At 46.6% G+C, this 23,743-nt stretch overlaps 7 non-coding genes across 7 annotated transcripts; all 7 read right to left on the reverse strand.

Annotated features, from left to right (window-relative positions):
* Nucleotides 1-5,069: 5,069 nt before the first annotated feature.
* trnaf-gaa (transfer RNA phenylalanine (anticodon GAA)) lies at nt 5,070-5,142 on the reverse strand. Its single transcript has one exon. It is a non-coding gene; the product is annotated as a tRNA-Phe (tRNA).
* Nucleotides 5,143-8,520: 3,378 nt separating this feature from the next.
* Nucleotides 8,521-8,593, reverse strand: trnaf-gaa (transfer RNA phenylalanine (anticodon GAA)). Its single transcript has one exon. It is a non-coding gene; the product is annotated as a tRNA-Phe (tRNA).
* A 376-nt stretch (nt 8,594-8,969) lies between these two features.
* On the reverse strand, nt 8,970-9,042 carry trnaf-gaa (transfer RNA phenylalanine (anticodon GAA)). The gene has a single exon. It is a non-coding gene; the product is annotated as a tRNA-Phe (tRNA).
* An 871-nt stretch (nt 9,043-9,913) lies between these two features.
* On the reverse strand, nt 9,914-9,986 carry trnaf-gaa (transfer RNA phenylalanine (anticodon GAA)). Its single transcript has one exon. It is a non-coding gene; the product is annotated as a tRNA-Phe (tRNA).
* Nucleotides 9,987-17,964: 7,978 nt separating this feature from the next.
* Nucleotides 17,965-18,037, reverse strand: trnaf-gaa (transfer RNA phenylalanine (anticodon GAA)). The gene has a single exon. It is a non-coding gene; the product is annotated as a tRNA-Phe (tRNA).
* A 409-nt stretch (nt 18,038-18,446) lies between these two features.
* trnaf-gaa (transfer RNA phenylalanine (anticodon GAA)) lies at nt 18,447-18,519 on the reverse strand. Its single transcript has one exon. It is a non-coding gene; the product is annotated as a tRNA-Phe (tRNA).
* Nucleotides 18,520-19,881: 1,362 nt separating this feature from the next.
* Nucleotides 19,882-19,954, reverse strand: trnaf-gaa (transfer RNA phenylalanine (anticodon GAA)). The gene has a single exon. It is a non-coding gene; the product is annotated as a tRNA-Phe (tRNA).
* Between the last annotated feature and the right edge of the window lie 3,789 nt (nt 19,955-23,743).

The raw sequence follows: 23,743 nt of genomic DNA on the forward strand, positions 1-23,743 counted from the left end.
CATCCCTTGTATCTTGCTCCCTAAAGGACTCCATCTATTCTCCCAAAACATCCCTGACTAAAGGTCACCTTTGACCTTCTGCCTTCGTCATGGATACCTCCTCCCTCGGTGACAGGGATCAGGCGGTTCCATTTTCCACAGGGATGGGAGAAGAGCAGCAGAGCAAACTGATGGTCTGATGGTGAATCCGTCAGCAATCAAAGAGTTACGGTATACAGTGCAGACACAGGCCATTTGGCCCAACTGGTCTATGCTACCCAAGATGCCCCTCCTACATTTATATTAACACGAGGAATTCTGCAGATGCTGGAAATTCAAGCAACACACATCAAAGTTGCTGGTGAACGCAGCAGGCCTAATCTTGGTTGTGGAAGGTCGAAGGGTCTCAGCCCAAAACGTCGACTGTACCTCTTCCTGGAGATGCTGCCTGTCCTGTTGCGTTCACCAGCAACTTTGATGTGTGTTGCTCCCCTCTTACATTGTCCCCTTTGCCAACATTTGGCCCATAACCCTGTAAACCTTTCCAATCCATGTACCGGTCCAATGGGTCTGGCCCCACTCCCGCGCAACGCCCCAGTCAGCTGGTCGTTGCCGGCATACCTATCCCACGTAGCAAAGTTCTTCCAGGAGAACGCCTTTGACCACAAGGCCATCAGGCAGTGGTCGGCACGAAGTGTCCTGCAGGCACTGCAGGAGAAGGACGTGATGGACACAGTGGGGTGGTTCCCTGAGCAGACTGTCCAGTTCATCTGGCAAAATGCCTCATCGCCAGATCTCACCAACAGGCACCAAGACCTCGCCTGGCTGGCGGTGAGAGGGGCCCTCCCAGTCAGAGCCCTCCTGTACGCCCGGAACGTCGTCTCCGCACCCCACTGCCCACGGGAGGACTGCAGTGAGGAGGAGTCTGTGACCCACCTCTTTGCACACTGCCAGTTCGCAAAGAGGGTGTGGAGGAGGATGGACGGGCTAGTGTCACGTTTCATCCCCAGCAGCTGCGTGACAGAGGACTCTCTGATCTACGGGCTGTTCCCGGGGACGCACACGGAGACCAACATCCGGTGCTGCTGGCAGATCATCAACTCGGTGAAAGACGCCCTTTGGTCAGCCCGAAACTTGATGATCTACCAGCATACGGAGATGTCCGTGGGAGAATGCTGCCGACTGGCACACTCTCGGCTGCAGGAGTACGTGCTGAGGGACGCACTGAAACTTGGTGCAGCCACCGCAAGGGCCCGGTGGGGAAGGACCACAGTATAGGTTTCTCCACCCGTGGGAGTGGGAGGGGTCGGTGGGCGAGGAGTATACCCCTCAACAATGAGATGCTAAGCTGAACTACTGGAGTGCCACGTGGGTGGCTATAAACACGGGTATTTTACTGAGTATAATGGAAACGTATGTAAAGGATGAAAAGTTATTGAATGGTTTATTGTATATATTTATTTTTGAATAAAGTATATTTTGAAATATAAAAAAAAAAATGGGTCTGGCCCCACTCCCGCGCAACGCCCCAGTCAGCTGGTCGTTGCCGGCATACCTGTCCCACGTAGCAAAGTTCTTCCAGGAGAACGCCTTTGACCACAGGGCCATCAGGCAGTGGTCGGCACGAAGTGTCCTGCAGGCACTGCAGGAGAAGTATGTGATGGACACAGTGGGGTGGTTCCCTGAGCAGACTGTCCAGTTCATCTGGCAAAATGCCTCATTGCCAGATCTCACCAACAGGCACCAAGACCTCGCCTGGCTGGCGGTGAGAGGGGTCCTCCCAGTCAGAGCCCTCCTGTACGCCCGGAACGTCGTCTCCGCACCCCACTGCCCACGGGAGGACTGCAGTGAGGAGGAGTCTGTGACCCACCTCTTTGCACACTGCCAGTTCGCAAAGAGGGTGTGGAGGAGGATGGACGGGCTAGTGTCACGTTTCATCCCCAGCAGCTGCGTTACCGAGGACTGTCTGATCTACGGGCTGTTCCCGGGGACACACACGGAGACAAACATCCGCTGCTACTGGCAGATCATCAATTCGGTGAAAGACGCGCTTTGGTCTGCCCGAAACTTGGTGGTCTGCCAGCACATGGAGATGTCCGTGACTGGATGCTGCCGACTGGCTCACTCTCACCTGCAGGAGTACGTGCTGAGGGATGCACTCAAGCTCGGTGCGGCCACCGCGAAGGCCCGGTGGGGAAGGACAACAGTTTAAGGTTCATCACCCGTGGGAGTGTGAGAGGTTGGGTGGGGAGGAGAATAACCCTCATCAGCGGTGTGGACAGATGAATCAACATGGTGCCCCAGGAGTGGCTGGAATTGTTAATTTGGAAAAGGAATTAGAGCCAACGCCTGCCTTTATTCTTGATAATTTTATTGTAAATAAGTCTGAACTCTTGACCAAGGGTTGAGAGTAAATGAACGATTTATTGTAAACATCTTTCATTTGTATATGAACAGAGAGTCAACGCATAATTTAATTGTAAGTAACTTTATTTATTGAATAAGGACCCAGGGTCAACGAATGTTTTTTTTATATGTATATAACTTTGTTTTGTAATACCTCTGAATAAAGTATTTTTGGAAAAAAAAACAAACTGTCTTTTAAAAGTTGATATTGTACCTGCCTCAACCATTTCCTCTGGCAGCTCATTCCACGTACGTACCACCCTGTATAAAATATTGACTCTCCAGTTTATATTAAATCATTCCCCTCACCTTAAGCTTATGTCCTCCAGTTCTTTATCCCCCCAACCCTGGAGTAAATACCATGTCTATGCCCTGTATGATTTTATGTATTTCTCTAGGACCACATCTCATTCTGGAATCAAACCCCAGTCTGGCCCACCTTTCCCGGTAACTCGATCCATTGAGTCCGAGGAACATTGTGGAGGAGCTGGAACTCTGACTTTGCAGAGCTGTCGCCTGACACACTGACTGTATCCAGCATGTTGCGCCACAGTGATCGGTGCCAGTTATCATCGATATCATCTCAACCAGGAAATTTGCAGATGTCACCAAGATTGGGGGCGTAGTGGACAGTGAGGGGATCTATCAAAGCTTGCAGTGGGATCTGGACCAGCAAGAAGAATTGACTGAAGAATGGCAGATGGGATATAACGCAGATAGGTGTGAGGTGTTGCACTTTGACCAAGAGACATAGAAACAGAGTGAGGCCATTTGGCCCATCGTGTCTGCTCTGCCATTCCATCAAGGCTGATTTACTATCCCTCTCAACCCTGCTCTCCTGCCTTCTCCCTGTAACCTTTGACACCATGACTAATCTAGAACCTATCAACCTCCGCTTTAAATATACCCAATGTCTTGGCCTCCACAGCCAAGATTTACCACTCTCTGGCTAAAGAAATTCCTCCTTAACTCTGTTTTAAAGTAACATCCTTCTTTTCTGATGCTGTGCCCTCTGGTCCTAGTCTCCCCCATTATCTGCTTATTTCTTGCTGCTGCCATCAGGAAGGAGGTTCAGGAACAGTTATTGCACCTTAAACATCAGGAAGGAGGTACAGGAGCCTCGAGACCCACACCACCAGGTTCAGGAACAGTTATTACCCTCCGCCATCAGGAAGCAGGTATAGGATCCTCAGGACCCACACCACCAGGTTCAGGAACAGTTATTACCCTCCGCCATCAGGAAGGAGGTACAGGAGCCTCAGGACCCACACCACCAGGTTCAGGAACAGTTATTACCCCTCAGCCATCAGGAAGGAGGTACAGGAGCCCCAGGACTCACACCACCAGGTTCAGAAACAGATCTTGAACCAAAGACGATAACTTCACTCAACTTTGGTTGCTCCATCACTGAATTGTTTCCATGACCTATGGACTCACTTTCAAAGACTTGCAATCTTATGTTCTTGATATTTATTGATTATGTAATGACCATTATTATTTCTTTTTTTTTTCTTTTTGTATTTGCAGTTTGTTGTCTTTTGCACACTGGTTGTCCATCCTGCTGGTGTGGTCTTTCAATTGAGTCTGTTATGGTTTTTGGATTTATTGAGAAAATGAATCTCAGGGTTGTATATGGAGACATTGATAATAAATTTACCCTGAGCTTTGAATGTCTGTCCATTGACAGGAAATGATAAAGTAGTGGTGGTTGGGGTTGTGGTGGAGTGGGTGATTGGGTGGAGGTGATGATCAGCCTTACTGCCTGGGGAGGTGTAGAGTATCACCTGGATGGGTGTTTACAGGATTTCCCAGCGGATACGGTGTGACGGGGGTAGGGGAAGAGGAGAATTGTTGATCTGGGATGGAAGCAGATTGAACAGAGAAATATCCGCAGGGGCCTGGGGACGGCACAAGGACTGGGTCTATTAAACAACTCTCTCGCAGGTTTGTTGGGCATAACAATCTGTTGAGCTGGGAAACTCTGTGAACTTCAGCCAGAAACGGTATTTGGTTTTACCAAGCAGAGGGAATCAGGAACGATGGAAGTCTGTTCTCCACGTGATGTATGATAAAAATTTGCCCTGTAGACACACCTCCTATTCCCTCAAGAGTTAATTAAGAAAAAAAGAAGTCCGGAGAGAACTTACTTACTGACCTTGCTCCCGTCTGTTCTTACCACCTGGCCCCGTTGAGCCAAGGACTTACCACTCTGACTCAGACCACTCTGACGATGACCGCTCCACTAGATGGGACCCCTCTTTTATGGAGACTGGGTTTTTAAAGCTTTTTGCCACACTTGCGTGGGAACACTTCTCCTGCGTCTTTGCATTAATCCAATCACGACTCGCGCTGAGAAAACCTGCTTTTTAATGCTCTTCGCCTCATCCTTCACCATTACAGAATATTATTTATTTCCTTTTATTGAGAGATAGAGCACACAACAGGCCCGTCTGGCCCACCCAGGAATCCACCGATTTAACCCTAACCTAATTGTGGTATGGTTTAAAAAATACAATTAACCTACTAACCAGTCTGGCTATGGACAGAGGGACTGTGTACATGGGAAGGACGTACAAACTTACTTACAGAGAATGCTACAATGGAATTCCGAACTCTGACACTACGAGCTGTAATAGTGTCAGACTAACTGCTATGCCATCGCGGTGACAATAAATATGTCCCAGTGCCGAAACCCGGGATTGAACCAGGGACCTTTAGATCTTCAGTCTAACGCTCTCCCAACTGAGCTATTTCAGCTGATACTTGGTGGTCTGCCAGCACATGGAGATGTCCGTGACTGAATGCTGCCGACTGGCTCACTCTCGCCTGCAGGAGTACGTGCTGAGGGATGCACTCAAGCTCGGTGCGGCCACCGCGAAGGCCCGCTGGGGAAGGACCACAGTTTAAGGTTCATCACCCGTGGGAGTGTGAGAGGTTGGGTGGGGAGGAGAATACCTCTCATCAGCGGTGTGGACAGATGAATCAACATGGTGCCCCAGGAGTGGCTGGAATTGTTAATTTGGAAAAGGAATTAGAGCCAACGCCTGCCTTTATTGTTGATAATTTTATTGTAAATAAATTTTAACTCTTGACCAAGGGTTGAGAGTAAATGAATGATTTATTGTAAACATCTTTCATTTGTATATGAACAGAGAGTCAACGCATAATTTTATTGTAAGTAACTTTATTTATTGAATAAGGACCCAGGGTCAACAAATGTTTTTTTTATATGTATATAATTTTGTTTTATAATACCTCTGAATAAAGTATTTTTGGAAAAAAAACAACCTGTCTTTTAAAAGTTGATACTGTACCTGCCTCAACCATTTCCTCTGGCAGCTCATTCCACGTACGTACCACCCTGTATAAAATATTGACCCTCCAGTTTATATTAAATCATTCCCCTCACCTTAAGCTTATGTCCTCTCGTCCTTTATCCCCCCAACCCTGGAGTAAATGCCATGTCTATGCCCTGTATGATTTTATGTATTTCTCTAGGACCACATCTCATTCTGGAATCAAGCCCCAGTCTGGGCCACCTTTCCCGGTAACTCGATCCATTGTGTCCGAGGAACATTGTGGAGGAGCTGGAACTCTGACATTGCAAAGCTGTCGCCTGACACACTGACTGTATCCAGCATGTTGTGCCACAGCGATCGGTGCCAGATATCATCGATATCATCTCAACCAGGAAATTTGCAGATGTCACCAAGATTGGGGGCGTAGTGGACAGTGAGGGGATCTAACAAAGCTTGCAGTGGGATCTGGACCAGCAAGAAGAATTGACTGAAGAATGGCAGATGGGATATAATGCAGATAGGTGTGAGGTGTTGCACTTTGACCAAGAGACATAGAAACAGAGTGAGGCCATTTGGCCCATCGTGTCTGCTCTGCCATTCCATCAAGGCTGATTTATTATCCCTCTCAACCCTGTTCTCCTGCCTTCTCCCCGTAACCTTTGACACCATGACTAATCTAGAACCTATCAACCTCCGCTTTAAATATACCCAATGTCTTGGCCTCCACAGCCAAGATTTACAAATCTCTGGCTAAAGAAATTCCTCCTTAACTCTGTTTTAAAGTAACATCCTTCTTTTCTGATGCTGTGCCCTCTGGTCCAAGTCTCCCCGATTATCTGCTCACTTCTCACTGCTGCCATCAGGAAGGACGTTCAGGGACAGTTATTACACCTTAAATATCAGGAAGGAGGTACAGGAGCCTCAGGACCCACACCACCAGTTCAGGGACAGTTATTACCCCTCAACCATCAGGAAGGAGGTACGGGAGCCTCAGGACCCACACCACCATGTTCAGGAACAGTTATTACCCCTCAGCCATCAGGAAGGAGGTACAAGAGCCTCAGGACTCACACCACCAGGTTCAGGAACAGTTATTACCCCTCAGCCATCAGGAAGGAGGTACAGGAGCCTCAGGACCCACACCACCAGGTTCAGGAACAGTTATTATCCCTCAGCCATCAGGAAGGAGGTACAGGAGCCTCAGGACCCACACCACCAGGTTCAGGAACAGTTATTACCCCTCAGCCATCAGGTAGCAGGTACAGGAGCCTCAGGACCCACACCACCAGGTTCAGAAACAGTTATTACCCCTCAGCCATCAGGTAGGAGGTACAGGAGCCTCAGAAACACACCACCAGGTTCAGGAACAGTTATTACCCCTCAGCCATCAGGAAGAAGGTAAAGGAGCCTGAGGACTCACACCACCAGATTCAGGAACAGTTATTACCCCTCAACCATCAGGAAGGAGGTACAGGAGCCTCAGGACTCACACCACCAGGTTCAGGAACAGACCTTGAACCAACGGCGATAACTTCACTCAACTTTGCTTGCTCCATCACTGAATTGTTTCCATGATCTATGGACTGACTTTCAAAGACTTGCAATCTTATGTTCTTGATATTTATTGCTTATTTAATGACCATTATTATTTCTTTTTTTTTTCTTTTTGTATTTGCAGTTTGTTGTCTTTTGCACACTGGTTGTCCATCCTGCTGGTGTGGTCTTTCAATTGATTCTGTTATGGTTTTTGGATTTATTGAGAAAATGAATCTCAGAGTTGTATATGGAGACATTGATAATAAATTTACTCTGAGCTTTGAGTGTCTGTACATTGACAGGAAATGATAAAGTAGTGGTGGTTGGGGTTGTGGTGGAGTGGGTGATTGGGTGGAGGTGATGATCAGCTTTACTGCTTGGGGAGGTGTAGAGTATCACCTGGATGGGTGTTTGCAGGATTTCCCTGCGGATACGGTGTGATGGGGGTAGGGGAAGAGGAGAATTGTTGATCTGGGATGGAAGCAGATTGAACAGAGAAATATCCGCAGGGGCCTGGGGACAGCACAAGGACTGGATCTGATTAAACAACTCTTTCACAGGTTTGTTGGGCATAACAACCTCTTGGGCTGGGAAACTCTGTGAACTTCAGCCAGAAATGTTATTTGGTTTTACCAAGCAGAGGGAATCAGGAACGATGGAAGTCTGTTCTCCACGTGATGTATGATAAACATTGGCCCTGTAGACACACCCCCTATTCTCTCAAGAGTTAATTAAGAAAAAAAGAAGTACGGAGAGAACTTACTTACTGACCTTGCTCCCGCCTGTTCTTACCACCTGGCCCCGTTGAGCCAAGGGCTTACCACTCTGACTCAGACCACTCTGACGATGACCGCTCCACTAGATGGGACCCCTCTTTTATGGAGACTGGGTTTTTAAAGCTCTTTGCCACACTTGCGTGGGAACACTTCTCCTGCGTCTTTGCATTAATCCAATCACGACTCGCGCTGAGAAAACCTGCTTTTTAATGCTCTTCGCCTCGTCCCTCACCATTACAGAATATTATTTATTTCCTTTTATTGAGAGATAGAGCACAGAACAGGCCCGTCCGGCCCACCCAGGAATCCACCGATTTAACCCGAACCTAATTGTGGTACGGTTTAAAAAATACAATTAACCTACTAACCAGTCTGAGTTTGGACAAAGGGACTGTGTACATGGGAAGGACGTACAAACTTACTTACAGAGAATGCTACAATGGAATTCCGAACTCTGACACTACGAGCTGTAATAGTGTCAGACTAACTGCTATGCCATCGCGGTGACAATAAATATGTCCCAGTGCCGAAACCCAGGATTGAACCAGGGACCTTTAGATCTTCAGTATAACGCTCTCCCAACTGAGCTATTTCGGCTGATATGTCTGCAGTATTGTTCAATTCTGTCTTGCACCTCAGCATTGCTGTATCTGCAGTATTGTAGTTCTCCTCTCCCTCATCCCTCACCATTACAGAATATTATTTATTTTATTTTATTGAGAGATAGAGCTCTTCCACCCAGGAATCCACAGATTTAACCCTAACCTAATTATGAGATGGTTTAAAATAACAGATTAACCAACTAAGAAGTACATGTTTGGTCTGTGGGAGGAAACCAGAGTACCCAGGGGAAACCCATGAGCACGTACAAACTTATTTATAGAGTGCACTACAACTGAACTCTGAAGTCTCGAGAGCTTATAGTGTCACAATAATCGCTAAGCTACCATGGTGCCCAATAAATAAGTCCCAGTGCCGAAACCCGGGATTGAACCAGGGACCTTTAGATCTTCAGTCAAACGCTCTCCCAACTGAGCTATTCCAGCTGACATGGCTGCAGTATTGTTCTTCCCTCTCGTGTACCTCACCATTGCAGCATCTGCAGTATTTTACGTCTCTTGTACATTGTATCTCACAATTCCAGCATCTGCACTGTTGTATTTCAATGAGCTTTGTAACTCACCGGTCCATCATCTGCAGTATTGTAGTTCGACTGTGCTTTAAAACTCTCTATTCTTGTGTATGCAGTATTTTATTTCCCCTCTACCTTGTACCTCACGGCTGCAGCACCCGTGGTATTGTATTCCTCGTGCTTCGTACCTCACCTTTCCGGACTCTGCAGTATTGTATTTCCCCTGTGCTCTGAGCCTCAACATTCCAGTAAATGTGGAATTGTGGTTCTCCTCTGCATTAACCTCACCATTCCTGTATCTGCGGAATTGTGTTACTTCTGTGCTTTGTAACTCACTGTTGCTGTATCTGCGGTATTGTAGTTCTCCTCTGATGGTTCCTCACTGTTCCAGCATCTGTGGTATTGTTCCTCCTCCAGCTTGTACCTCACTGTTGCTGTGTCCGCGTTATTGTGAATCACTGCTTCCTTGTCCCTTCCCATTACAAAATATTACTTATTTTATTTTATTGAGAGATACAGTCCACCAAGCTGTGACAACCAGGGACCCTCTGATTTAACCCTCATGTATTTGTGGTAGGGTGTAAAATAACCAATTAACCTCTTAACCAGTACGCCTTTGGACTGTGGGAGGAAACAGGAGCACCCAGAGGAAACTCATGTGCACCTGGAAAGTACTTAGAAACCTACAGAAGATGCCGGAATTGAACTCTTAATTCCAAGACCTTGAGCTGTAATAGAGATGCACCAACCACCACGCTGCCGTGGTGCCAATAAACGAGTCTCAGTGCTGAAACCCGGGATTGAACCAGGGACCTTTAGATCTTCAGTCTAACGCTCTCCCAACTGAGCTATTTCAGCTGACATATCTGCACCATTCTGCGTATTCAACATTCCAACATCTACAGTATAGTATTTCCCTCTGCATGGTAACTCACCATTCCAGCATCTGCAGTACAGTATTGCATTTCCCCTGATTTTCACTTTGCCATTCCAGCATCTGCAGAATTGTATTTCCCCTGATTTTCATTTCGCCATTCCAACATCTGCAGAATTGCAGTTCCGCTGATTTGCACCTCAGCATTCCAGCACCTGCAGTATTCTTTCCATATGCTTTGTACCTCACAGTTTCTGTATCAACGGGATTGTATACTCCTCTGACTTGTACCTGATTATTTAACTAACTGCAGTAGTTTGCTCCTACCTGACCTGCTGAGTTTATCCAGCACTTAGTATGTGTTGCTCTAGATTTCCAGCCTCTACAGAATCTCTTGTGTTTATCCTTTATATAGTCGTCCTTTTTCATTGAGGGTTAATAATGTGAACGTCGAACACTCCCAAATCACATTGTGAATGTCCAATCAATCTGTGTGTATAAGCTGCAGTACTGTGCAAAAGTCACAGGCACCCCAGAGATTTTATATCGTTTCCGATGGTATTGCCTTCACAGAGCCCTGATCTCAACATCATCGAGGCTGTCTGGAATTAGCTGGAGAGACAGAAGCAAGTGAGACAGTCAAAGTCTGGGAAAGAACTATGCAAGTTCTCCAAGATGCATTTAACACCCACCAACTGATTTTCTTATAAAAATGCATGACAGTGTACCTGAGAGAATTGATGCAGTTTTACAGGCAAAGGGTGTTCACACCAAATATTGCTTTGATTTCGTTTTTCACAATTTACTGCTCTTTATGGTAAACTTTTGATAGGTAGAAACTTTCCATTTCAAAATTTTTGCTTTACAGAATTTTTTACATGTTCCTAAGACTTTTGTAGAGTACAACCAAATGAGACAATGCTCCTGCAAATCACACAACATGCATCACACACAGCACACAAAACAATAATATTATACTATGAATAAGTTAGTACAATAATTTAAGCACATAATATTAAAATCTATGAGAAAGTACACTTAACTGGTCAGTTTGGCCACAAGTGACAGGAAGCAAATCCATTTAATAATTGTGCAGATTATTGAGGGATGTCTAGTGGATTTGCATGTGCAAATGTAATCATTTTGATTCAAGATTGTTCAATGTCATTTCCAGTACACACGTGTAAAAGAGAATGAAATAATTGTTATTCTGGATCCGATGTGTCACAAAAATCTACAATGTAAGAAACACAATAGATATAAATTGGTAAGATACTGTACTGTGTGTATGTGTGTAAGCACGGATACCAGTCACTCCTGTAGTCTCCGGACTCTGTCCTACCTGAGCCTGCAGAGATTAGCTTTACTGGGCACAGGTACATGGTAACACAGTGAAATGCATTGCCTCTGGCAGGGACGTGCTGGGGGCAGCCTGTGAGTGTCACCACACCTCCAGCACCAACACAGCACGGCCACAATGTACGAACACTCACTCGTACGTCTTTGGAATGTGGGAGGGAACCAGAGCACCCGGAGGAAACCCACATGGTCACGGGGAGAGTGGAAAAACTCCTTATGGATAACGGTGGGAATCAAACCTCAAATGGTGATCACTGGCACTGTAAAGTGATTGAGACACAGTGTTCCCTCCAGTGTGTGTCAGTGTTCAGAGGACCAGCTCAGCCAGTGTGTCTCTGTGTTCAGAGAACCAGCTCAGCCAGTGTGTGTCAGTGTTCAGAGAACCAGCTCAGCCAGTGCGTCTCAGTGTTCAAAGAACCAGCTCAGCTAGTGTGTGTCTCTGTGTTCAGAGAACCAGCTCAGCCAGTGTGTGTCCCAGTGTTCAGAGAACCAGCTCAGCCAGTGTGTGTCTGTGTTCAGAGAACCAGCTCAGCCAATGTGTGTCTGTGTTCTGAGAACCAGCTCAACCAGTGTGTGTCAGTGTTCAGAGAACCAGCTCAGCCAGTGTGTCCCAGTGTTCAAAGAACCAGCTCAGCTAGTGTGTGTCTCTGTGTTCAGAGAACCAGCTCAGCCAGTGTGTGTCCCAGTGTTCAGAGAACCAGCTCAGCCAGTGTGTGTCCCAGTGTTCAGAGAACCAGCTCAGCCAGTGTGTCCCAGTGTTCAGAGAGCCAGCTCAGCCAGTGTGTCAGTGTTCAGAGAACCAGCTCAGCCAGTGTGTGTCTCAGTTGAGCCTGGTGACAGTCAGCAGCCTGTAGCCCCTCCGCCCACCGCCCCCCCCCAATCCCCCTGAGTACAAATCAGCAAACACTGCAGAAATGGTCTATTCCACTTTATGTTTAAATCACAGTGAGACTTTGAAACAATATTGCAGATGATGCTTTCTGTGACCGTTCTCTCTCTGTGTGGGCACAGAGCCTGGTCTCGATGGTCGCCAGTCCTGTCCCTCGACCAGCAGTGCCACTGCAGTGACTCCGACCAGTGCCGGGCTGAGCCTGGAGCTGGAGCAGGAAAAGTTCCTGTCGCCGATGCGGGAACACGGAGACTGGACGTGAGGATCCCATTGTCGAATTTCACCAAGAGACTATCAGCTTCAAGCAGAACTGGTCAGGATGACAAGTACCCATCGGCACACAGAAATGGCAACTTTTAAATGTGGAGGTGGAAGGGTGAAGTCTCAGACCCCAGGATGGAGGAGATGGAAATGGTCCTGAGGCGAGAGAGGTGTTTTCACGCCATTCTCATGATTCAGTTAATTTTTGGACAGGAATGTTAGTGGTTGTCGAGTTCGCACCAGGGTGAGGATGGGACTCAGATGAACCTGAAGGAGCACCGTTCAATTGCAGTTGGGATCTGCTGTCTCAGGATTGCATCGTGGACTGGTCAATCCCATCTTCGTCACGGGCTCGTACGCTGAAAGCCTCCATTTCCCTGTGCTCAACCAGATGCCACAGTTTCCAGCAGCCATGTCCCTCTGGGAGAAGAAAGAGCAGGTGTAGGTTCACCGGCTTACAGCTGGACAATGACAGGACCATTTACACTTAGAGTCACAGAATTACACAGCATGGGAACCCGTCCACACCTTCTTCACCTCACTGTCTACCTGTGCAGGCTCTTTCAGGGAACTCTGTACCTGTACCCCTTGGTCTCTCCATTCTACAACTCTCCCAGGGCTCTGTCATTCACTCTGTGTTCTGCTCTGGTTCAACTTCCCAAATTGATCACCTCACACTTGTCCCACCTGCCATTCCTTGGCCCATTTCCCATCTGGTGTCCATCCCATTGTAACCTGAGACAACCCTCACTTTCACCGCTCGGCAATTTCAGTGTCATCTACAAAACTAATTATACCACACCCACATCCTCCTCCAAGTCATTAACAGGTGACAAACAGCAGACTGTTTACACTTATAGATTCAGACGGGGAGCGAATCACTGCCTGAGTATTAAATGTGACAGGTTCCCTGGTCTGTGGTTTGACAATGGGCACCGTCTGACATCACTGAAAGACCTTTGACATCACCCCTGGTTGGATGATCTGGGAGCATCTCCTTAGCAACGGTGAGGAACAACAAGGACAGTGGGTCGTTGCTAAGGAACTGCTCCCAGCTTATGGGTAATTACTTCTCCAAGCAGTAATTACCCACATTTAAACTCAACAACTAATCTATGTTCCTCCCAAAGACACTCACTCTAATCATTGTCCCCTGAAGGAATGGAAGGAATCAGTACTTTGTCTCACTGTTACAGGAGTTCTCTCTCTCTCGGGGAGACTCTCCATCTTGTGCAGGGTTCTTCCTTCCCCTTCAGACATCTCCACCTATTCTCCAAGTCTGTCTCTCCTCTTCAGAGTTTCGATGCTGAGGATTTTGTTCAGGAAGGTGGGTTGAGTTCGGGATGAAGTCCCACCAGGGACCAGGATCCTGAGTCTCAGGAAGAGGTCTTTTGTCCCATCGCGGTGTTCCTGCAACCTGAACGTCACCATCGCGGGGATCAGTGAAATCTGCAGCCCAGAAGGAGACGTTTGAACACGTCATGTCTACAGCAGCCACCATACCAGCAAACTGTCCTCCAGCAGTGGTGAATCTCTGGTCTCCACGTGACCAGAGTCTGAATCTGGTCAGGATGCTGCATCTCATTGTGATGTGTCCCACTGGTGTCAAGTGACCTTGTGATGTCAGGGTTTGACCTCTCCCTGAGGGTCACCTATCCATACTTAGCAAAAGCCTTGGTCATTGGCTGGGTTACAATGATGTGCTGAGGGTGATAGGAGTAACAGGTTTCCATGGTGACCCTGGGTCTTTGACCTTGGGAATGGTAGAGGTGGGATTGTTCATTCTCCCTGACCCCTTGTTCATGTTAAGGGACATTCAGTGCTAAAATGGTGCTTGGGAGCAAGGAATGTCTGAGACATTGCACAAAATATTCTAAATTATTCCCAGACTAAATTAACCTCAAAGAATTGAGAAATAAAGTTGAATATTGTATGGAAAATATAAATTAATAATGAAAATGATGCTTTTGGGGGCTTCTTCTGAATACTGTCCCACTGTCAGTAGTCCCCAGGAAAACACAGTGAAGTTACTGATGAACTTCTGTGAACACGAACCCTCTCCCTGCTGACACCCTGAATACATTCTTACACTTGGGACCCCTTGTGAGCACAGTCACACTTCCGTGAGCTTCCTGTGACCTCCATCCCACTCCTGGGATCCTGCCCTGAACACTCCGACTGTCCCACGAGGTGAACACGTCTGTCTAAAGTGAACATCCCTGACTAAAGGTCACCTTTGTCCTCTGCCTTCATCATGGATACCTTCTCCCTTGGTGACAGGGATCAGGCTGTTCCATTTTCCACACGGATGGGAGAAGAGCAGCAGAACAAATTGATGGACTGACGGTGAATCCGTCATCAATCAAAGAGTGACTGTATACAGTGCAAACACAAGCCATGTACGTACCACCCTGTATAAAATATTGACCCTCCAGTTTATATTAAATCATTCCCCTCACCTTAAGCTTATGTCCTCTCGTTCTTTATCCCCACAACCATGGGGTAAATACCATGTCTATGCCCTGTATGATTTTATGTATTTCTCTAGGACCACATCTCATTCTGGAATCAAGCCCCAGTCTGGCCCACCTTTCCCGGTAACTCGATCCATTGAGTCCGAGGAACATTGTGGAGGAGCTGGAACTCTGACATTGCAAAGCTGTCGCCTGACACACTGACTGTATCCAGCATGTTGTGCCACAGCGATCGGTGCCAGATATCATCGATATCATCTCAGCCAGGAAACTTGCAGATGTCACCAAGATTGGGGGCGTAGTGGACAGTGAGGGGATCTATCAAATCTTGCAGTGGGATCTGGACCAGCAAGAAGAATTGACTGAAGAATGGCAGATGGGATATAATGCAGATAGGTGTGAGGTGTTGCACTTTGACCAAGAGACATAGAAACAGAGTGAGGCCATTTGGCCCATCGTGTCTGCTCTGCCATTCCATTAGGGCTGATTTAGATAGATATACTTTATTAATCCCGAGGGAAATTTGGTTTCATTACAGCCGCACCAACCAAGAATAGAGCGTAGATATAGCAATACAAAAAACCCCAACAATCAAACACCAAAATGCAAACTATGCCAGATGGAAAATAAGTCCAGGACCAGTCTATTGGCTCAGGGTGTCTGACCCTCCACGGGTTGGTTGCACGTTCAATGGCCACAGGCAGGAATGACCTCCCGCGCCGCCAAGTGTTGTATCACGGTGGGATGTGCCCGAAGTCCAACAGTAAAAAGTTCAATATCCAGTCTGCAAACACGTTCCTCGATCGTCATATACCCCGGATTGCACCATCCGTTGTTAGCCAGAACAGTAAATACTGAACTCCTTTACGCTTACAGCTCTCAGTGCTCTTCCGGTCAGCCGGAACGGTATTACCCACCGAACTGCTCTTCTCCAAAAGTCTCTGTTGTCTCGACCCGGTCCTCTTTCCTCGGCTTTGTGATCCCCCTCTGTGTGTTTTCCTCTGGATTTCAGCAGGGGTGTCCACCGCTCTGTTCGCTAAGCCGGCCGGTCTTTGCTGGTCCGTGAAATACACAATGCAACCTTGCTTCTGTCCCGCGTGTCGGGATGTAACCATTTCCAGCGCTAAAGAAAACCCAAATAAAACTCTCTCCACCAGCATGTTAGAGAGGGTGCAGCTTCGACGTGTTACCGTGAGAGAAAAAAATACAAAAAGTAACGTAAATTAAAATGTAAGAAGAAGAAAGTAAGAATGGATCGGAACGGCTGTCCCAGGCTGCATGCACGACCGGCGCATGCGCACTTACTTTTTATTATCCTTTTAAACCCCGTTCGTCTGCGTCTCCCCACAACCTTTGACACCATAACTAATCTAGAACTATCAATCTCCGCTTCAACTATAGCCAACCACAGCCAAGATTTACCACTCTCTGGCTGGAGAAATTCCTCCTTAACTCTGTTTTAAAGTAACATCCTTCTTTCCTGATGCTGGGCCCTCTGGTCCTAGTCTCCCCCATTATCTGCTCATTTCTTGCTGCTGCCATAAGGAAGGAGGTTCAGGAACAGTTATTACCCCTTAAACATCAGGAAGGAGGTACAGGAGCCTCAGGACCCACACCACCAGGTTCAGGAACAGTTATTACCCCTCAGCCATCAGGAAGGAGGTAAAGGTGATAACTTCACTCAACTTTGCTTGCTCTATCACTGAATTGTTTCCATGACCTATGGACTCACTTTCAAGGACTTGCAATCTTATATTCTTTATATTTATTGCTTATTTAGTTACCATTATTATTCATTTTTCTTTCTTTGTGTATTTGCAGTTTGTTGTCTTTTGCACACTGGTTGTCCATCCTGCTGGTGTGGTCTTTCAATTGATTCTGTTATGGTTTTTGGATTTATTGAGAAAATGAATCTTAGTGTTGTATATGGAGACATTGATAATAAATTTACTCTGAGCTTTGAGTGTCTGTACATTGACAGGAAATGATAAAGTAGTGGTGGTTGGGGTTGTGGTGGAGTGGGTGATTGGGTGGAGGTCATGATCAGCCTTACTGCCTGGGGAGGTGTAGAGTATCACCTGGATGTGTGTTTACAGGATTTCCCAGCGGATACGGTGTGACGGGGGTAGGGGAAGAGGAGAATTGTTGATCTGGGATGGAAGCAGATTGAACAGAGAAATATCCGCAGGGGCCTGGGGACAGCACAAGGACTGGGTCTGATTAAACAACTCTCTCACAGGTTTGTTGGGCATTACAATCTGTTGAGCTGGGAAACTCTGTGAACTTCAGCCAGAAAGGGTATTTGGTTTTACCAAGCAGAGGGAATCAGGAATGATGGAAGTCTGTTCTCCACGTGGTGTATGATGAACATTGGCCCTGTAGACACACCCCCTATTCTCTCAAGAGTTAGATAAGAAAACAAGACGTACAGAGAAAACTTACTTACTGACCTTGCTCCCGCCTGTTCTTACCACCTGGCCCCGTTGAGCCAAGGACTTACCACTCTGACTCAGACCACTCCGATGATGACCGCTCCACTAGACGGGACCCCTCTTTTATGGAGACTGGGTTTTATAAACTTTTTGCCACACTTGCGTGGGAACGCTTCTCCTGCGTCTTTGCATTAATCCAATCATGACTCGCGCTGAGAAAACCTGCTTTTTAAAGCTCTTCGCCTCGTCCCTCACCATTACAGAATATTATTTATTTTATTTTATTGAGAGATAGAGCACAGAACAGGCCCGTCCGGCCCACCCAGGAATCCACCGATTTAACCCGAACCTAACTGTGGTACGGTTTAAAAAATACAATTAACCTACTAACCAGTCTGCCTTTGGAGAGAGGGACTGTGTACATGGGAAGGACGTACAAACCTACTTACAGAGAACGCTACAATAGAATTCCGAACTCTGACACTAGGAGCTGTAATAGTGTCAGACTAACTGCTATGCTATCGCGGTGACAATAAATATGTACCAGTGCCGAAACCCGGGATTGAACCAGGGACCTTTAGATCTTCAGTCTAACGCTCTCCCAACTGAGCTATTTTGGCTGATATGTCTGTATTTTTGTGGTTCACCTCTGTCTTGTACCTCAACATTGCTGTATCTGCAGTATTGTAGTTCTCCTCTCCCTCATCCTTTCACCATTACAGAATATTATTTATTTTATGTTATTGAGAGATAGAGCATAAAACAGGCCTCTCCAGCCCACCCAGCTGTTCCACCCAGGAATCCACCGATTTAACCCTAACATAATTATGGGATGGTTTAAAATAACAGATTAACCTAGTAAGCAGTACATGTTTGGTCTGTGGGAGGAAACCAGAGCACCCAGAGGAAACCCCTGAGCACGTACAATCTTATTTATAGAGTGCACTGCAACTGAACTCTGAAGCCTTGAGGGCTTATAGTGTCACAATAATCGCTAAGCTACCATGGTGCACAAGAAATATGTCCCAGTGCCGAAACCCAGGATTGAACCAGGGACCTTTAGATCTTCAGTCTAACATTCTCCCAACTGAGCTATTTCGGCTGACACAGCTGCAGTATTGTTGTTCTCCACTCTCGTGTACCTCACCATTGCAGCATCTGCAGTATTGTATGTTTCTTGTACATTGTATCTCACAATTCCAGCATCTGCACTGTTGTATTTCCATGAGCTTTGTAACTCACCGGTCCATCATCTGCAGTATTGTAGATCTACTGTGCTTTAAAACTCACTATTCTTGTGTAGGAGGTATTTTATTTCTCCTCTGCCTTGTACCTCACTGCTGCAGCATCAGTGGTATTGTATTCTTGGTGCTTCGTACCTCACCTTTTTGGACCCTGCAGTATTGTATTTTTCCTGTGCTTTGAGCCTCAACGTTCCAGTAAATGTGGAATTGTGGTTCTCCTCTGCATTAACCTCACCATTCCTGTATCTGCAGAATTGTATACTCTTCTGCCTTGTACCTCACCATTGCAGTATCTGCGGAATTGTATTACTTCTGTGCTTTGTAACTCACTGTTGCTGTATCTGTGGTATTGTAGCTCTCCTCTGATGGTTCCTCACTGTTCCAGCATCTGTATTATTGCTCCTCTCCGGATTGTACCTCACCATTGCTGTGTCCGTGTTATTGTGAATCACTGCTTCCTCGTCTCTCACCATTACAAAATATTACTTACTTTATTTTATTGAGGGTACAGTCCACCAAGCTGTGACACCCAGGAACCCTCTGATTTAACCCTCATGTATTTATACTTTATACATTATTGTCACCAAACAATTGGTACTAGAACATACAATCATCACAACGATATTTGATTCTGCACTTCCCGCTCCCTGGAATACAAAATATTAAATATTAAAAATATTAAAAGCAGTAAAACTTAGTAAATATTAAAATTTTAAATTATAAATCATAAATAGAAAATAGGAAAATGGAAAGTAAGGTAGTGCAAAAAAAACTGAGAGGCAGGTCTAGATATTTGGAGGATACGGCCCAGATCTGGGTCAGGATCCGTTCAGCAGTCTTCTCACAGTTGGAAAGAAGCTGTTCCCAAATCTGGCCGTATGAGTCTTCAAGATCTTGAGCCTTCTCCCGGAGGGAAGAGGGATGAAAAGTGTGTTAGCTTTGATTATCCTGGCAGCACTGCTCCACCAGCGTGCGGTGTAAAGTGAGTCTAAGGACGGTGGTATGGTGATACGGTGTAAAATAACCAATTAACCCCTTAACCAGTACGCCTTTGGACGGTGGGAGGAAACAGGAGCACCCAGAGGAAACTCATGTGCACATGGAAAGTACTTAGAAATCTACAGAGGACGCCGGAATTGAACTCTTAATTCCAAGACCTTGAGCTGTAATAGAGATGCACCAACCACCACGCTACCGCGGTGCCAATAAACGAGTCTCAGTGCTGAAACCCGGGATTGAACCAGGGACCTTTAGATCTTCAGTCTAACGCTCTCCCAACTGAGCTATTTCAGCTGACATATCTGCACCGTTCTGCATATCTCAACATTCCAACATCTGCAGTATAGTATTTCCCTCTGCATGGTAACTCACCATTCCAGCATCTGCAGTACAGTATTGCATTTCCCCTGATTTTCACTTCGCCATTCCAGCATCTGCAGAATTGTATTTCCCCTGATTTGCACCTCATCATTCCAGCATCTGCAGAATTGTATTTCCCCTGATTTGCACCTCACCATTCCAGCATCTGCAGAATTGTATTTCCCCTGATTTGCACCTCACCATTCCAGCATCTGCAGAATTGTATTTCCTCTGATTTGCACCTCACCATTCCAGCACCTGCAGTATTCTTTCCATGTGCTTTGTACCTCACATTTCCTGTGTCTGCGGTATTGTATACTCCTCTGACTTGTACCTGACTATTTAAATATCTGCAGTAGTTTGCTCCTGCAGTGTCTTGTACCTCATCATTGCTCTGTCTGCACTATTGTACCTTTCCTGTGCCTTGCACCTCAACATTACTGTATCTGCGGAATTGTATTTCTCCCGTGCTTTATAACACAGTGTTGCTGTATCTGCAGAATAATAGTTCTCCTCTCCCTCGTCCCTCACCATTACAGAATATTATTAAGAAATAAAGTAGATGGGCTTGAGGCACAGTTGGAAATTGGTAAGTATGATGTTGTCTAATAACAGAGACATGGCTTCAAGTGGACAGGGCCTGGGAAATGAATATTCAAGGGTATACATCCTATCGAAAGGACAGACTGATGGGCAGAGGAGGTGGGGTGGCTCTGTTGGTGCAGAATGATATTCAGTCCCTTGCGAGGGGGGACGTAGAATCAGGAGACATAGAGTCAGTATGGATAGAACTGAGAAATACTAAGGGTAGAAAGACCCTAATGGGAGTTATCTACAGGCCCCCAAACAGTAGTCTGGATGTAGGGTGTAACTTGAATCAAGAGTTAAAATTGGCATGTCTCAAAGGTAATGCTACAATTGTTATGGGGGATTTCAACATGCAGGTAGACTGGAGGAATCAGGTTGGTACTGGACCCCAAGAAAGGGAGTTTGTGGAGTCCCTCCGAGATGGATTCTTAGAACAGCTTGTACTGGAGCCTACCAGAGAGAACGCAATTCTAGATTTAGTGTTGTGCAATGAACCGGATTTGAGCAGCGACCTCGAGGTAAAGGAACCATTAGGAGGTAGTGACCATAATATGATAAGTTTTAATCTACAATTTGAGAGGGAGAAGGGAAACTCGGAAGTGTCAGTATTACAGTTGAACAAAGGGAAACTATGGTGCTATGAGGGAGGAGCTGGCCAAAGTTCAATGGAACAATACCCTACCAGGGATGACAGTGGAACAGCAATGGCAAGTGTTTCTGGGAATAATGCGGAAGGTGCAGGATCAGTTCGTTCCAAAGAGGAAGAAAGATCCTAAGGGGAGTAAGGGGAGGCCGCGGCTGACAAGGGAAGTAATGGACAGCATAAAAATAAAAGAGAAGTATAACATAGCAAAGACGAGTGGGAAGCCGGAGGATTGGGAAACTTTGAAAGAGCAACAGAAGGTAACTAAAAAGGCAATACGCGGAGATAAAATGAGGTATGAAGGTAAACTAGCCAAGAATATAAAGGAGGATAGTAAAAGCTCCTTTAAGTATGTGAAAAGGAAAAAAATAGTTAAGACCAAAATTGGGCCCTTGAAGACAGAAACGGGTGAATTTATTATGGGGAACAAGGAAATGGCAGACGAGTTGAACAGGTACTTTGGATCTGTCTTCACTAGGGAAGATACAAACAATCTCCCAGATGTAATAGTGGCCAAAGGACCTAGGGTAATGGATGAACTGAACTAAATTTATATTAGGTAGGAAATGGTGTTGTATAGACTGTTGGGTCTGAAGGCTGATAAGTCCCCGGGACCTGATGGTCTGCATCCCAGGGTACTTAAGGAAGTGGCTTTAGAAATCGTGGACGCATTGGTAATCATTTTCCAATGTTCTATAGATTCAGGATCAGTTTCTGTGGATTGGAGGGTGGCTAATGTTGTCCCTCTCTTCAAGAAGGGAGGAAGAGAGAAAACAGGGAATTATAGACCGGTTAGCCTGACGTCGGTGGTGGGAAAGATGCTGGAGTCAATTATAAAAGATGAAATTACGACACATCTGGATAGCAGTAACAGGATTGGTCCAAGTCAGCATGAATTTACGAAGGGGAAATCGTGCTTGACTAATCTTCTGGAATTTTTTGAAGATGTAACTATGAAAATGGACAAGGGAAAGCCAGTGAATGTAGTGTACCCGGACTTTCAGAAATTCTTTGATAAAGTCCCACATAGGAGATTAGTGGACAAAATTAGGGCACATGGTATTGGGGTCAGAGTACTGACATGGATTGAAAATTGGCTGGCTGACAGAAAACAGAGTAGTGATTAATGGGTCTCTTTCGGAATGGCAGGTGGTGACCAGTGGGGTACCGCAGGGTACCGTGTGTGTCTCAGTGTTCAGAAAACCAACCCAGCCAGTGTGTGTCTCAGTTGGGCCCGGTGACAGTCAGCAGCCTGTAGCGCCCCTCCCCCCAATCTCCCTGTACACAAATCAGCAAACACTCCAGAAATGGTCAATTCCACTTTATTTTTAAATCACCGTGAAACTTTGAAACTATATTGTGGATGTTGCTTTCTGTGACCACTCTCTCTGTGTGAGCTCAGAGACTGGTCCCGATGGTCTCCAGTCCTGTCCCTCGACCAGCAGTGGACAGAACCCCAATGGCCATCGACGGCCCCAAACCCTCCCCCATCCTATCCCACCGTGCTAAGGATGACAGCTGCTGATTGGCTGAGAGCTGATGCCATTCCTTTAAGGTGGGCTGTGCTGATTGGACCGAAGCTCTAGAGCCAGCAGTGATTGGATGAAACGTCAGCTCCCAGTGATTGGTGGGTGGGACGATGGGGGAAGGGAAGCGTCAGCACAGTTTGGGGAAAATGTCTCCAGGCATGAGCTCCATGTGAAGGTGTATTTTGGACCCTTTTCCTTTAGAGGCCACACCATGATGCTTTTCTCCTCCCTCCCTGGCTCCTGGGCTGGGGAAACTGTGAGTACACTCCAGAACTCAGATTGTTGACACTCAAAGACCACCCAGAAGGAGGAACAAAACAGCCCAATCACCTCCCTCAAAACCCAAAGGGACGACCAGGTGGGGGAAAATGTCCGATCGCTGGATGAATGAAGAGGAGCTGACGAGGGAACAGCGAGCAAAGGACCAGCTTTCAAGGGAGCTGAACGTCACCCCTGGTATCCTCCACACACTGCTGGCGACCCACCAAGCAGCCCAGAGGATGAGGAGGGAGGAGGGGCCTGGTTGGGAGGAGAGGCTTAAAGTGTCCTGGACTGACTCGATGAAAGTGAGCATTCTTCATGAATGCCCTGCGGCTGGGATTCCTGAATCCGATGAGTATCCTGTCTTAAAACAGCCAGAGTCCGTCCGAAGCTGAGTGTCCAGGTTCATGTCCTGACCGCTCAGCTCCTGTTGGGTCTGGTGATGGCGTTCCAGAATAACCCTCACTTTGATCAGTTTGCCCCAGGAGCCAGATTCTGTTCCCTCGCAGGGTCTGTCCTCCTCACCCTGAGGTCCAGTTGGGCAGTGTCCAGCAGTGTGTGGAGCTTGTTGGAATGAAGGTAGGCTTGTCTTTAAAGGTCAGATGACTTGGCATTCTCCTGGGGCTCCTGAACCAGCCCAACAGTGGATGGTGGTCCAGGTTAACCCTTTCCTGGCCTCACAAACCGTACGCAAACACCTTT

This window comes from Mobula birostris, chromosome 22 (genome assembly GCF_030028105.1).
Source record: "Mobula birostris isolate sMobBir1 chromosome 22, sMobBir1.hap1, whole genome shotgun sequence".
NCBI lineage: Eukaryota > Metazoa > Chordata > Chondrichthyes > Myliobatiformes > Myliobatidae > Mobula > Mobula birostris.